Consider the following 14,883-nt stretch of genomic DNA (forward strand, 5'->3'; position numbering starts at 1 on the left):
AATGGGGCAGGGGGGACAAACATTTAGTCCATTGCTGGGAGATTGACTGCAAAGCAGCACAAGTGAACTTTGGAAAGATGGCAATCTTCTGTATCTTGATTTTAATTGCAATTACATAGATGTATATATTTGTTGTCATCAACCCATATAGTTGAAATACGTGAATTTTGTTATAAATTATACACTAAAAAGTTGATTTAAAGAAAGAATATTATTGAAAAGTGATGAATAAACAATATCTTTTTTACTAAATTTTTTTTTAACTTCAATTTCAATGATTCCATTCTCTGACCACCACCCCGTTCCTCCCCACTCACTTCATATATTACCAGTGCTACAGTTCTTTGACCCAAGTGGGCCCTCCAACTTTTCACTCTCCTCACACACTTCACTTTCTCCTTTTCTCCCCTAAGATTCCATGGTCCATCTTTAGAATCACTCCCTTAATCCCTCACCATTCTTGCCTTGCGGTTCAATTGGCAACACAGTATCTCAGACGAAATTGCTCTGCCTACTCCACACCAGCACCTAATCAGCTGAAGGTGTTTGGAGAATATGACACAGCTAGGACCACTGGACTCATGTTAAATTCATGACCACAAACTCCAGGTGGCCCCTAGTGCTACCAACATTGCTCTAGTCAATCCTCTGCCCTACTCCTCTCAACAACTCCTTCTTATCTTCTCACGGATAGTCCCATGCCAAGGGTTCCCCATAATAAAGAGAGATTCTGTAACTAGAAGGGAAATGGGGTACTGGTCAGACAAAACAATAGTCTTCTCTTCTGCTTTTCTAAAAGATTAGTACTTTGCCAAATTTCTCTTTGATATCAAATTTAAGTGTTTCCTAGTAAAAACACTAAAATTCTTAGTTTTGAACATTAAAATTGTCTTCCTTATTTACAGAAAGCATGCTACTTATAGATGTAAATATTAAAATGACTTTACATTTACTCAGTTGTGGTTGCTTTATCTCATTTATTGGATTTTTAATCAGTTCCAGATTACAATTATTATATTGTATTCTTTCTTTCTTCCTTTCTTGTTTTCATATGAAAATTTACCCAGATTTATAACACAATAAAGTTTTTACAAGTTATCTCAAAATTGATGTCTAGAAAAAAGTGTATGTCCTCTTATTCCTTGTTTCTGTCAGGGTTTTACATAGCAAACAACAAAATCTACCTTTGCTGGCTTAAGTGGAAAAAGAATTAATTAAAAGTTAGCAGGTAGCTCACAGAAGCTCTGAGAGGGCTTGAGAACTAGGCTTGGATGCCAAGCAGTCAGGAACAATGTCCAATTACTCTGCAGGAGACGCGACAGCTCAAACAGTGCAGCTCACGCTGTTGATGCTCAGGAGCGAATGCCAGAAATTCTGGCACTGATGCCCCTAAACAGCCCAACACTACTGTTGTCATGCTTGCCAAATGACAAATTCTGCATGCCTCCTTTCTCCCATTGCGTGCTTCTGAATCAGTCACATGCAAGTGCATCTGATTGGTGGAAGCCAGGCCATACAGCTGCACCCTTGCTGCCAGGGAACCTGAGAAAGCCAGTTTTCTGTTTCAAGCTGGGGAAGTGGAACTCGTAAGACAGGACATTTTCCAAACATCAGACGAGTGTTCAAAGGGTGCTGGCAATCAGAAATGTCCACAATGACAAATGTCCACAATAAGCCCTAAAGAAAAGATTTCTGCTAGTGAGTGCCTCCTCTGTCTTACAGTTCCGGACAAATACTCAGAAAACCCACTAAACTGTGGCAGTGATGATATCCACCAAGTACTGCAGAGTGTGCAGCTTCAAGGGGGAATATGGTACTGATACCAGAAGAATGCAACTGTCCCTTATTTCACCATATCCCAAATTCAGAGGGACTTCAGCTACAATCCCCACTTTAAGACAATAATGGTATTTATATGCATGGAAAGCATTTTGCACAAATCATTCACCTGCACCAAAATTCAGTCATTTTATAACTCCAAAAATACTGTTTCTTGAGAATCAGATTAATGTCTTAATTTTTGATAGATAAGATAGTCTGACCATTTGAATTCCAAAGAATAATTGTGCCTTTTGCAGCAACTCTCATATTCTTCCTTTCAATATGGTCACTTCTATTCCCTTATATAAATGCAAAGATTTGCTCCTGTCTGCCAGAATACATATTTATTTCTCTCTGTGCATCTGTTGGCAGTGCAAATAAGAAAGCTTCTTTTTTTCACTTTTCCCTGTCAGCAGCAGGCATGTAAATCACATAAGTCTCTGAACCTCTTATTAAAATGCAGAAAATTGCATTTATTTATCCCTTTTGTGTTAAATTATTTTCAAGCGTTTTCTTTGTAGAATCGCTACGTTGTTTTTCCTCAGACACCTGCCTTGGTGGCCATGCAGGCGTGGGTCACACTGCCACCTGGTGTGGCTGGGACAAACTCCTTCCATTCTGTGGAAGCTACAGGACCCTGCGTTGCTGAGTCAGGCCGCGGGCTGAACTCCATCCTGGGGGACTCGCAGGCCCTCATAAAATGAGGCCTCCGTGAAACGAGGTTCCCATCAACAGCAAACACAAATCAGTTCATAGAGGATGGGGAAAGCTGGAAGTATTCAGCATTTTAAATTCAGCAAATGTTTATTTAGGGCCCAGTGCAGGGAAGGTCTGGGCTGGGTCCCACAGGTGACACACAAATAAGGATGGCACAACCCGTCCCCCAGAGGATCTAGCAAAATACAGCAGAAGACAATGTGAGCTAAGCACAGGAGGTGCACGAGGGGAAAGAGATCACAAGAAATAACATCAAAGCCAAACAAAACAGATTTCTTGGCGGAGTGGGGTTTGGGGTAGGCCTCAAAGGGGATTTGGGATTTTATGGGCAGAGATAGGGTACTGAGGAAGAAGAGGAAACATACATACCGAAAATAATAAAATAATAAACTAAAACCTCTAGTTTAAAAAAAGGACTCATTTTATTTTTACCTTATTATTTTATCACCAGCAAAGTGTACAAGAGAAAATTTAGAGTTTGCACAGTTACCTGTGATTAGAATTTTATTATTAGAAGGGTGAAAGATATTTAATTACCAATACCGACAATTAATTTTTGCTTTCCCTGAAAAGTAATTTTTAAATAATAGTGTTTGATAGCAATACTTCCATTAAGTTTTCTTCAAATTGCTTTTGCCCCCAAAAATCAGAGGACAAAAACCCTCCCACAAAACTTTTCCTTAATTTTATTGACAGGATTATTTATAGTTTAAAATAATTTAGATAAAATATTCATATTATCATATTCATACTATATTAATATATATTATATATTCACTGGCCATAAATGAATTAATAGCCATTCACTTTTAAAGCTTTTTTAAAAAAAGATACTTGGATAATCTATGTGACTGTTGCTTCTTTGAAATTCAGCAAATCAACTTGATCTTCTCATTTATTCTCAAGGTAAAATTAATGCTTTCATACTGTATAGCTCCTGTCAACATCTTCAACTGTATTTTTAATTATTTGAATTATAGTCTAGACAGGGCTATCACGGTATTTTGCCATCTTGAATTTAAATTTTTATTTTACAGAAGAGCGTGTTCTTGGCATATGTTTTTCTTAAAATTCTGGGGTGTTTACATAAATTTTATAAATGTTCGGTGTCACAGAAATAAACCAGTGACTTGAATTTTCATTAGACTAGTCTTCAAATACTCACTCACTCATCTCACGAAAATAATGATTCATGTCAGTTAAATAATAACCAACACAAAATGCTCTTTAAATATAAAATTCTATCAACACATAACTTTTAAAAAGAACTTCTCATTTTTTTCATATTAACAGAAGCTATATATTTTTAAAAGATATGTGATAGAGTATGTAGTATTCACATTATGTATCTTATGTATCTTAATGGATAAAGATTATATTTGAAGAGCACTGGAAAATCTCATTTTTTAATATCATCTCTCTTCTGGTGTGTTTCTAGAATATACAAAGATATATAAATATACAAAGTATATATATAAAGGTATACAAATATACCTTTAATTAATCTGGCTTTATGTGTTTGCTTTTTTCTTATTAATAAAAATTCTAGAGGGCAAATAACATTTTAAAAAATAATTCTTACACTTTAGAGATAACTATATAATACAACATTATAATATGTAATAATGATTAATATTGCATCACAATTTCCCATATTTTATCAAACTAGGTTTTTATTGTGAATGTATTTCTGGTCCCACTGTTTAATTATACAGAATTTTGTAACAACTAATAGCAACATATATGTGAAATGGCCTAGCATATTATTCGATCCACAACAAGTAATCAGGTACTTTTGAGGTTGAGCCCCCCAGAATGTAAGGATCTGCCCTTTCTCTCTGAGGGGGAACTACATCTGTTATTAATATGGCATTTTACTATCTTGTCGGAAGAAGCTCAGCTCAAACTTAAATTGTTTACTCAAGATTCACACGTGTGTGGGTGTGACCGGAGGTACATTATCAGTAGGAACCGAGTTACACTGACATAGCAGGGACGTGTACTCCAGCCAGGCGGGTGCTCTCTACGTCTTTTGACTCATGGAATCCTCACAAGAATGTGTGGAGGTAAAAAATATTATTGGCCCACTTTGCAGTTAAGACAAGTGAGACACACAGAGGTTAAGTCACTCACGCAAGGTCACACACCCTGTAAAGGGCAGAGTTAGGGTTCAAACCTGGGCAACCTGTCCCTGGGGCCTGTGAGCTTAACCACTACTCTATAATAACAAGGTCTGTTTCTAGAAAGGTCTTTCAAGGAGTGTTAAGGGAGTCCAGGCACAGAAAGACTTGCCAAGGACGAAGGGTCAATGTGAAAAGAGAAGGGGAATTTTGAGTGCGCTCCTATTGCATTCTGGGTGTGACTTGTACCGAGGTTCTGGGAAATGGAGTCCTAAACGAGAACAAATTTAGGTAGCAGAGAATCCATTAGGGTAATGGTAGCTGTTGTACAAATAAATCTCAAATTTTCAGGAATTTATCACAGTAGAAATGTATTGTTTTAATTGTGGTAAACTACACATAACATACAATTTACCATTTTAACCCATCTTTAAATATACAGAACATGTCTTTTTTTGCCTGTAGAATCATCTAAGGTGGGTGTGCTGTTCCTTCCATCCTGTGTTCTGACATTGCCTGAGGTCTCAGAGCTGGCCGAAGGGGAAAGAGAGAAGAGAAAGGAGGCACACCCACTTCCTAAATTCCTTGGCCGGGAAATAAGACACGTCAGGTCGGCTCACATTGTGGTGAACTAGTTCTGTAGTTCCACTGGATGCAAAGGTGGAGTGGGGTCTTGGAAATTCTAAGATGCCCGGCCAGCTACTTCTACATAATACAATTCTGGTAGACAGCCAGCCATCTCTGCCGAAAGCTCCTTCACTAAATTCTCTCCAGTCACTGGCAACGCCAGGAAGAGCAACTTTGGAACCCGGGTAAAAAGCATAAGACAGAAGACGTAAAAGGACCCTTTGCACTTCAGTAGAGAACCTGTTGGTGCCACTGGGAAGTCTTTATCACCTCAGTGCCATCACCAGGGCAGGACCCCGGCAACTTTGCCAACAACACAGGCCAATACATTCAGCAGAGACATCAGCATCTTTCCCTTGGGCTGGTGCCCACAGTGGGGCCTCTAGCTGATGACTGAGAGAGCAGAGCCGAGAATACAGCATCTGTGTGGTACTCAAAACATCAGTGGGACTCAGCGACATCGTTCTCTGAAAAACTAATTAATCCTGCCTCTCACAGCTAGTCCTAGATGGTTTTATCAGAAGGAAATGCTAAGGGAAAGGAAGTTTTGATTTGGCTAGAGGACGCTAGCAGAGAGGTTCAGGGGAGAGTCTTTACAATTAGGAAGAACAGAAGGCTGACGATGAAGGCTAAGAAATGAACTCCCTTTCGCAGCAAAAGGGCCAGGGAGTGTGTGCAAAAAAATGCAACTGTGCGATCCAGGGATTCAAAACTTTCTGAACAAGCTCTCATGCCACTGCAGATGTCAGCCCCTGCATAGGACTGCAGCGCTGCCTCATCTGTAGACCGCGTGCCCATGACACCTGCCACCACCCTGTGTCTCTGCTTATTGACAGTCTTTCTCCCTCTGCTCTGCCTCAGTTAAATGTGTCCAGAATCCCTCTTTTTGGCTCTCAGTGCAGGGAGGGATTCTAAATAGACTGTGCAGTCCAGCTACAGAAGTTCCATTTGGGGCACGCATTGTGAGCCACTTGCCCAAAAATAATCTATCATGTTCTTTGCACACCTTCCTGCTGGAACTCAGATTTACCATCAAGTCATTTTTCTGACTTAGAAAAAACAGAGCACTGTTTCCAGGAGGCCAGTGTTCAGGGTTCACAGGGAGGGGAGACCCCGGAGCCTTGTGCCTCCTCATCTGTGGAGATGAAATTACTACGTCAGCCACTTGTAACCTGGAGAAACAAAGTCCAGCCTTAGAGGATGTGACAAAGGCAGGGACATTTGAAGTGAGGAGTAGATGGGATGAAAAAGAAGGGAAGAAAATCTGTGAGTCTAGCAGTCTAGTAGAAAAATTGCCATGGGTCTGGTTGTAATGAATCAAGCCCTGAGGGAAAATCATGGTGGGCTCTGACCCTGAGATCTCTCCTCACCTCCACCCCTATACTTCTCCTCTGGACTTCAAGGAAAGCAAATACAGTTCTCTCTAGATCTAATTTTTTCTTTCATAAAATGAAAGTGATGGACTAAATTATGGTTGCTACCCCAGGACAAGAGTCATCAGTGTTAAAGATTCCTAGGGTGAGGAATGTCCTCCTATAGTCCTAGCTGAACAAATAATAAGGTAAGGAGAGAGAAGGCCTTTGAGATGAGTCAAGGATGACCTTAAAGAGAAAGAGCTTTCAAGTCAGGCCCCTAACCCAGGTCTAGGAAAAATAACATGGGTTTCAACTCTTTCCACCAATAATAATAATCAAGAGATGCTCCCAACAGGTATCTAGAGCCATCTTAGCTTCATGCCTGCATCTTGGAGAAGGTTTAACACCAGATCTTATGAATCCAAACTCTATGTTCACTCTGCCTCTTTTTTAAAAAACTGCAAATACATACATTGCTTCCCAACATCTTTATATATCCATCTATATAGACCTTGAAGTGATTATTAGAGTGATGGCTGAAACAGATTGACCCAAAAATACAGTGACTTAAAGGAAAAAAAGAAACAATTTGTTTTCATATATTACAGAACTGGCAAAGGAGTTCTATTCCATATGATCATTCAGCCCAACACAGTGGGAAGGAGAAGACTTAGAAAAACCATGCCTAAAGTCTTAAATCCCAGTTCAAGGAGCGCTACATTTCGCTACCACCAAAATCCCATTGCCTCACTGAACTGCAAGGTAGACTAGGAAATGTAATCCAACTAGGCAGCCACAGCTTCAAGAGGGAATCAGTTTTGATGACTGATAGATAGATTTCAATTGATAGATAGACAGGTAGATAGACTGACAGACTTAGGTTCAGGTTCAGATTTAGATTTGGTAGTTTCTATTATTTTCTCAACTTTAAAAAGATGAAGCTTAGGCTCATAAAGGATACAAAGCTTACCTAAGTTGTACACCTAGTACATGGTAAATTGGAAGACTCCAGCACAGATCTTCTGAGTTTAGGAAAGCTTTGAACGCCATGCAATACCACGGAAGGTTTCTGAGGAAGAAGTTATGCAATCCAATGTTATTTGAAGAAGATAATTTATCAGCAATGTGAAGAGTGAATTATAGAAAGAAATGAAGACATGCAACTAGAGAAACAGCCCAAATCAAATTCAACAACAGCTTAACCTAAAACAGTAGGATTTGAAGAAGAAGCTGGATATTGGAGCAGAGGTTCAGAATTTAGGGCTGGTGGAAAGGCCTCCTTATTGTCAGACTCCACACTGTAACCACTCTGCTAGCATTTCCTGGAGCCTCTCCTGGTTTTCCTCCCACTCCTCCAGCCCCTCCTTCTCAGTCTCCTTTGTTGGTTCCTCCATCGCTACTCAATCTCTAAACATTAGGGGACCCCAGGGTTCAGTTCTGAACTCTCTTCTCTAGTCAGTTTACTCTCTCTGCCCAGGTTGTCTCATCTAGTTCCTTAGCTTTAAATTGTATCTTCTCAGTTACCTCTTACCACAACAAATCTACATAACAAACCACCCCCAATCTACCCCAATTTATTTAGCTCATGACTCCGCAGGTTGGCTGGGTGTCTCTGCTGTTCTTGATTGGACTTACACACCTGTCTGGGTGTCACCTGGCTACAGACTGATCTAGGATGGCCTCAGCTGGGATGACCAGGCAACTCAAGTCTACTACATATGTCTTTCATCTTCCAACAGCCTAGTCCAGGCATGTTCCCATGGTGATAACAGAGGGCAAGAGCAAGCCAAGCCAATCACACAAGCACCTTTAAAGCCTCTGCCTCTGTCATGTTTGTTAACATCCCATTGGCCACTAACGAGAGGGCATGGCAAAGGACACTGACACAGGGAGGGCTGCAGAATTGGAGCCATTTTTGGAATCCTCCACAATATTTATATACAAAGCCTCCCTGATTATGTATCTGGGCCCTGACCTCTTTTCTGAGCTCCACACATGTATGTCTAATGGCCCAATGGACCATCCACTTGGATGTCTCCAGCATTTCAAACAGCATATTTAAAATCGAACTTTTGATCTTTCCTTTCAAAACCTGCTCCTCTTCCAGAGTTTGCTCTCCTTCTCAGTAAATGATCTGCCGTCCACCCAGTTGCTCCAGCCACACGCCTGAAAGCAGGGAGGCCTTCTTGACACTTCTCTCCTTCATCTCAAGTATAATCCATGAGGTCCTATCAGCTCTCCCTCCAAAATACATCTCAAATCTGTCGTCTTCTCTCCTTCTCCCTTGTCACCTCCTTAGTTCAAGTTTGTTTTAGTCTCTCTTCTGAACATCTAAAAATGTCCCACCGAACTTTAAATAAACTCTCAAGCACTTAACATAGTCAGGCTCCCACCTCCATCTGCACCCTCATTCTGTGCCCCTCTGCCCCTCACTGAGATTACTGGCTTTTATCCAGATTCAAGAAGCGCTTTCTTATCTGAAGGCCTTAGGCATTTTATTAGTTTCCTAGGGATGCTGTAACAAATTATCCCAAACTGCATGGCTTAAAACAACAGAAATCTATTTATTCACAGTTCCGGAGGCCAGAAGCCCAAAATCAGGACATCAGTAGGGCCATGCTCTCTTTGAAAGCTCTAGGGGAACATCTTTCCTGGCCTCCTCTAGCTTCCGGTGGTTGCCAGCAATCCTCAGTGTCCCTTAGCTTACAGATGCATCACTGCAATCTCTGTCTCTGTCTTCCCCCCGTATCTCTTTCTGTGTCTCAATTTCCCTCTCCTATAACACCAGTTATTGGATTAAAACACATCCTAATCCAGCATGACCTCATTTTAACCTGATTACGTTTGCAAGAACCCTATCTCCAAATAAGGTCACGTTCACAGGTACTGGGGGTTAGGACTTGAACACAGCTTTTTTGGAGGACACCATCCAACCAATAACAGCCATGCTGTTCCCAACAGAACATACTGAGTGATAAGAACATGGACTCTGGAGCCTAGACTGCCTCAGTTTGAATACTAGTTCTGCTCTTATTAGCTGTATGATCCTAGGCAAGCCACATAACTCTCTGGGTTTCAGTTTTCATATCCATAAAACAAGGATGGAAATGTCATCTACATCAGAGGTAATCTCAGAATTGAATGAATTAATGAGTACAGTGCCCAGAACATAGTAAGCACTATATGTGGGTTTATTAGATAAAGTAAGTTCTTTACCCATTCATCCTTCAGGTCTCAGCTTAAATGTATTTTCTCAGAAAGTCATTTCTTGATTTCCGCTCACTTTAAACATAATTCATAATTATTTACTCATTTGTATTGGATTTTTGTTGTGTGATGTCTGTTTTTTCCCATTAGATTCTAAGTTCCAGGAGGGCAGACTGTGTCTGTTTTGTTCACCACTCTATCCCCAGCAGCAACAAAAGGTTTTGCATATGATGAACGTTAGATAAATATTTGTTGAATGAATGAATAATTATAAAGGGTTCAAGCTGGCAACTTAATCATTATGAGTTTGTGGAGGCTTCATTCTCTTTCCTTCTCTCTATCTCTCTCTCTCTCTCAGAAACTTGGGGAAAGAATCAGTTCTAAATTCCTAAGAACCAGACCAGGTTTGGGCTCTTTCTCTCTGTAGCTTCACAGAAGAATGGAGATGGCTTACCCAATGGTTTTTACGAAAATCTGGCCCCCAAAAGGGAGAGGAGAAACATGGAGCCAAGTGGCAGGAGGGCACAGGGATAGTGCATCAGTAACAACTACAGTGTATGGGGTGACCACATGGCTATTCAATTAAAAAACAGATATTTGAACTAGCTATGAATTTGTATCTATGAGCAGGAATCTGTCCTTTATAATAAGCATGGGAACAAGCATAGCTTATGCCAAAGAAACTGTTGGCATTACTTCACTGTTTGTATAAGTAGAAGTCTGGCTCTGCCAATAGGTAAGTAGGTCAACCCAGGATATGCCATCGCTATCTACGGGAAAAGAAACGGGCATCTTCACCTCCAGGTAACACAGGGAGCCTGAAAACTCACCCAGATCTCACGACTTGTTTTCCAGATTGGGGGAATCCCTTTGCCACTTGGATCCTAATGTACCTCTAGCCTTTATCTGTTGCCAGTACAAGTTGAAAGACTAGTATCTTGGATATGTTATGTGATAAGTATTTTAGATATAGCAAGTCATTTAATCTCCCTACAGCCCTTTTATGTGGGTAACATATTCCAAGGTGACAGCAAGTAGGTAGTAGAGCCGGGATATACTCATGATGATTCTAATTAGGTCGATACTCACTTCGCCAGAAGGGCCTGACTTTCAGCCTGACACATTTGACCTCAGTAGTAAAAACCCTCACTAGTAAAACATTAGTCCAGCAGTTTCTTAAAGCGTGGTCCGCAGATCGCTGCATCAGAATCACTGGCTGTGTTTGTTAAATATTCGGATTCCCCGGCCCTGCCAAAGACGGAAGGCATCAGCAGAGACAGATCAGGAACCCGCGCTTTTAAAAAGCACTCCTAGTGACTCTGTTGCAGGACACCTGCGGCCGCAGACTATTCCTACGCACGAGGACCACACGCACAGACCCTGGGCACTACCGAAAGACAAGAGCACACAGCACAGGATCACTCCAGGCCTGCTCGGCGGCGTCTAAGCAAACCCGCGCCCACAGCTGGCTCTTACCCTGCAACCGCAGAGCCGCACTGAGCACGCGCTCCCGACGCTGGGCGGGGCTCCCTGAGGCCCCGCCCTCTCTGAGCCTGCCGGCGCCGGGGGCGGGGCTCTGTTTACGCCACCTAATTCCGGCTTCTCTGCGCCGGGTCCAAGGCCCCGCCCCCTGGCCTCGAACCAATCAAACGGCAGGTTGCTGAAGCTCGGGACCAATGCGCAGGGCCGTCCTTAGTTCCTCGCTGCGGTTTGAAACTGTCAGGTGGCTGCTAAGGTAGCCGCTGCCCTCGCCCTTGCGTGAGCGGCGGGCGAAGAGGAGACGCCGGGGGACGTGTCCCGGCTTGGAGAGCGCGGTGGGTGGCGGCGCCCCGGTGGAGTGGGCTTTAAAGCGCCGCAGCTCCGGGGCTCGTAGGGCCGGGCCGGGGCGTCTTCCCGGGACGCGGGCCCCTGAGCTGTTGTGTGGGCGCGGGGCCGGGAGGTTCCCCCCGGGCGTCCGGGAGGAGGGAGAGGCGTGCCTGGAGTGTGTTGGGTGACTGTCGCCGTCGGTTCTGGCCTTTTAAAACGCAGGGGGGAAGTAACCATGGCTAGCGCTTTATTGTTTTCAAGTAAGACTTTGATTGAAACGGGTGGGTAGGACGGTGATCGGAGAGAACTTCCACCCCTTTGCTTACTCGCAGCTGCTTTCCCCTCTCTTTTGGTCCCGTCGTGGGGCGGGCTGGCGATCCCTCCTGGCCTGTCCCACCTAGCCTGTCCCCTCCTGGCCTGTGCCTCCCGTCCTGTCCCACTTGGCCTGTCCCCTCCTGTCCTGTCCCACCTGGCCTGCCCCTGCTGGCCTGCACCTCCTGGCCTGTCCCCTCCTGGGCATCCCTCCTGGCCTGTCCCCTCCTGGCCTGCCCCTCCTGGCCTGTCCCCTCCTGGCCTGCCCCTGGGGCGGTGAAGGCGCAGGACGTCCCCGGCTCCCCTCGCCCGCTAGTTCATTCTGTCTCTCCCTCCTGCGTGCCCATTGATTTCGGGGACCTCTCTTTCCCTGCAGCCAGGTAGTTACCAAGACATGATTTGATTTCCCTGGCAACAGAGAAGCACTCAGAACTTTTATCTCGTGGTTTCTGATCTCTTGCCTTAGAGAATACCGTACTGAAGAGTTAGTGAGCTGATGTACATCCGCCACCCTTCAAAGCAGGCTTCATTTTTCTCCTTCGTTTCTGAACCCAGAAACAGGAGGGAAAATGCTGCTGTTGTACAATTTCACACAAACTGTCATACCTTGTTGGCATCAAAGCGGGGCAGATGGAAGATGTATAGCATGTTTTCCAAAAATGTACAATATTGTACAATTAGTACGAGTACAGACTGTTTGGTCTCTGCAGGATCTGTATTCAGAAACTCTTTTTGAGGTCTGACCATACTTTTCAGCTCATTTGTATTTTGAATAATAAGCACCACCCCGCGCCCCTCCTACTGCCTACCCAGTCTGCAGACATCCTAAAGGAGTAGGTGAATGAAAATAGAAATGGACCAGTTACCAGAGTGGTGCATTTGAAGTCCGTGAAGCAGCCATTCCTTGCTGCAGATGTATGTGCTTTTTTTATCCTCCCTAATTGGCTTAACTAAAGACAGTCGCGCTGTGATTCGCTTATCGTGTGTACACGCAGCAGTACGCATTGAATAAAGTTGAAGTATCCTTTCCATAAGCTAGCCCCAACCTATGTTTCCGTTCTGATACTGCACTTTTCCCTGTGTCTGCCCTTTCTACTTCAATTTCCACATCTCTCGTTTATTTTTCAGCCCACTGTGATTGAGACCTGCTCCACTTTCCACTGAAATTGTTCAGGCAAATATCATAGCAACTTCCCAATTGCCAAATTCAGGGGACTCTGTTTAGTTCTCATCTGCCATCGGCATGTGGCTCTGACTGCTCCCTTCTCCTAGCTTTCCTGATGCTGTTCTTTCCGCTAGTTCTGCCATTTGACTTCCTTTTCTGTATTCCTTGCTGGCTCTTTTCTTCCCCTTTATATATCATTGGTTCTGGTTTTAACCCTCTTCTCACTGTGGTAGTGGTCCTTAACTTTATTAGTGTTGTAGTCCCCTCTGAACACATGTTGGAAGCTAAGGATCCTCTTCCTAGAAAAATACACGTGCATTTATTCTAAAAATGTTACACATAGTTTGGGTATATGGACCTCAGAATAAGAATCTTTCTTACACTCCTTTTGTAAGTGATCTTATCTGCTCCCTTTTTTCAGCATTTCCCATTATGCTGATTCCTCAAACTATGGTTCCACCCAAAAGCTCCAGTGCAGGGCTCTCTCACTGCTTAACCCAGGAAACACCATTCACATTGTAGCCATTGTGAATGGCAGTCCTTGGAGTGGTGCACAGCTTGATGTGTGTGTCCGTGCACTACGTACCTGCAGCTTCGCCTCCGGGCCTCACAGGCTCCTCACACCCAAATCATCTGATGTTGAACCCATTGTCCTTCCTCCCAACCTGCTCATCTTCCTACATTCCTTGCCATGGTGAGTGGCACTATCGTCCATCTCATCACCCAAGGTGGAAATCTGGAAGCCATCAACAGTTCCTCCCTTTAACCTCTTAACTGATTATTGATCATAATCTCTTATTTCTGCTGCCAAAACACAACTGTCTCAGTCATACCATCCATCCACTTCGCAGTGCTACCCCCTACATTCAGGTCCTCACTTCTCTCCTGCATTACTGCCAGAGGGAACGTTCATCTCTCGGGCTGCTGCAGTTGGCTCTCAATTGATAGCTCTTGGGGATCCCACTTCTCTAATCCATCCTGAAAGCTTCCAGAGTGATCTTTCTAAAAGGCAAACCTGATCATGTTGTCACTTGTTTAAGACATTTTAATAACTTCTCTAGAATAAGACCAAACTTTTTTTTTTTAACACTTAGAGGCATATAGTTTTATTTATAACAGCATTATTGAGAATAGCCAAAACTGAAAACAATTCAAATATGCATGAAAAAATAGGCTGGATAAATAAATTACAGTATGTTAATGCAGTGGAATACCTAACAGCAAAACAAAAACAAGCAAGCCTGCAGCTACACACAGCAACAACATAGACGAGCTTTGCAAACATACTGTTGGGCAAAGGAAGTTAGGCATAAAGTAATGCACGATTTATAAAGGTAAAAACAGGCAAAACATTTTCTAGTGTTAGATGTCAAGGTAATGGTGATCTTAGCCATGGAGGATGGAGGCAGCATTTGGGACCCGGCATGAGAAGGCCTTCTGGGGCTGGTAATGTTATATTTTTTGACCTGGGTGGTTATGTGGATGTCACACTGTTTACATAACATGACCATGATCTTCCATGATCTGGCTGCTCCTGATTCACCTGTTTCATCCTTAGCCAGGCCTTGCTTTGCGCCTTTTGCTTCAACCTGACACACTACTTATGTTCCTGGCATACATGTCTGTGCTTCTGTCTCTGCTTGTGCTGCTCTGCTCTCTGGCGTAGCCTCAGATCCTTTATCTGCCTTCCAGGTCTCAGCACCCAGGTCATCTTCTCTACTAAAACTTTCTCCAGCTCCATTCCCACTTCTTC

At 43.2% G+C, this 14,883-nt stretch overlaps 1 protein-coding gene and 1 long non-coding RNA gene across 3 annotated transcripts in view; one reads left to right on the forward strand and one right to left on the reverse strand.

The window, feature by feature from the left end:
* The window catches only part of LOC103563106 (uncharacterized), a 52,769-nt gene extending 41,366 nt beyond the window's left edge, over window positions 1–11,403 (reverse strand). Inside the window, exons 1-2 of the long non-coding RNA XR_547807.2 lie at window positions 11,324–11,403; window positions 7,611–7,709 (exon numbers count right to left, since the gene is read on the reverse strand). This is a non-coding gene — a long non-coding RNA (uncharacterized lncRNA). The remainder of the gene's footprint in view (window positions 1–7,610; window positions 7,710–11,323) is intronic.
* The window catches only part of POC5 (POC5 centriolar protein), a 33,682-nt gene continuing 29,848 nt past the window's right edge, over window positions 11,050–14,883 (forward strand). The window contains exon 1 of one of the 2 annotated variants that reach the window (XM_008538342.2): window positions 11,050–11,661. The gene's annotated coding sequence lies outside the window, so the exon portion shown is untranslated. The remainder of the gene's footprint in view (window positions 11,662–14,883) is intronic. The other variant, XM_008538343.2, reaches the window with a different exon arrangement.

The sequence above is a fragment of the Equus przewalskii genome, chromosome 13 (assembly GCF_037783145.1).
Source record: "Equus przewalskii isolate Varuska chromosome 13, EquPr2, whole genome shotgun sequence".
NCBI classification, from domain to species: domain Eukaryota; kingdom Metazoa; phylum Chordata; class Mammalia; order Perissodactyla; family Equidae; genus Equus; species Equus przewalskii.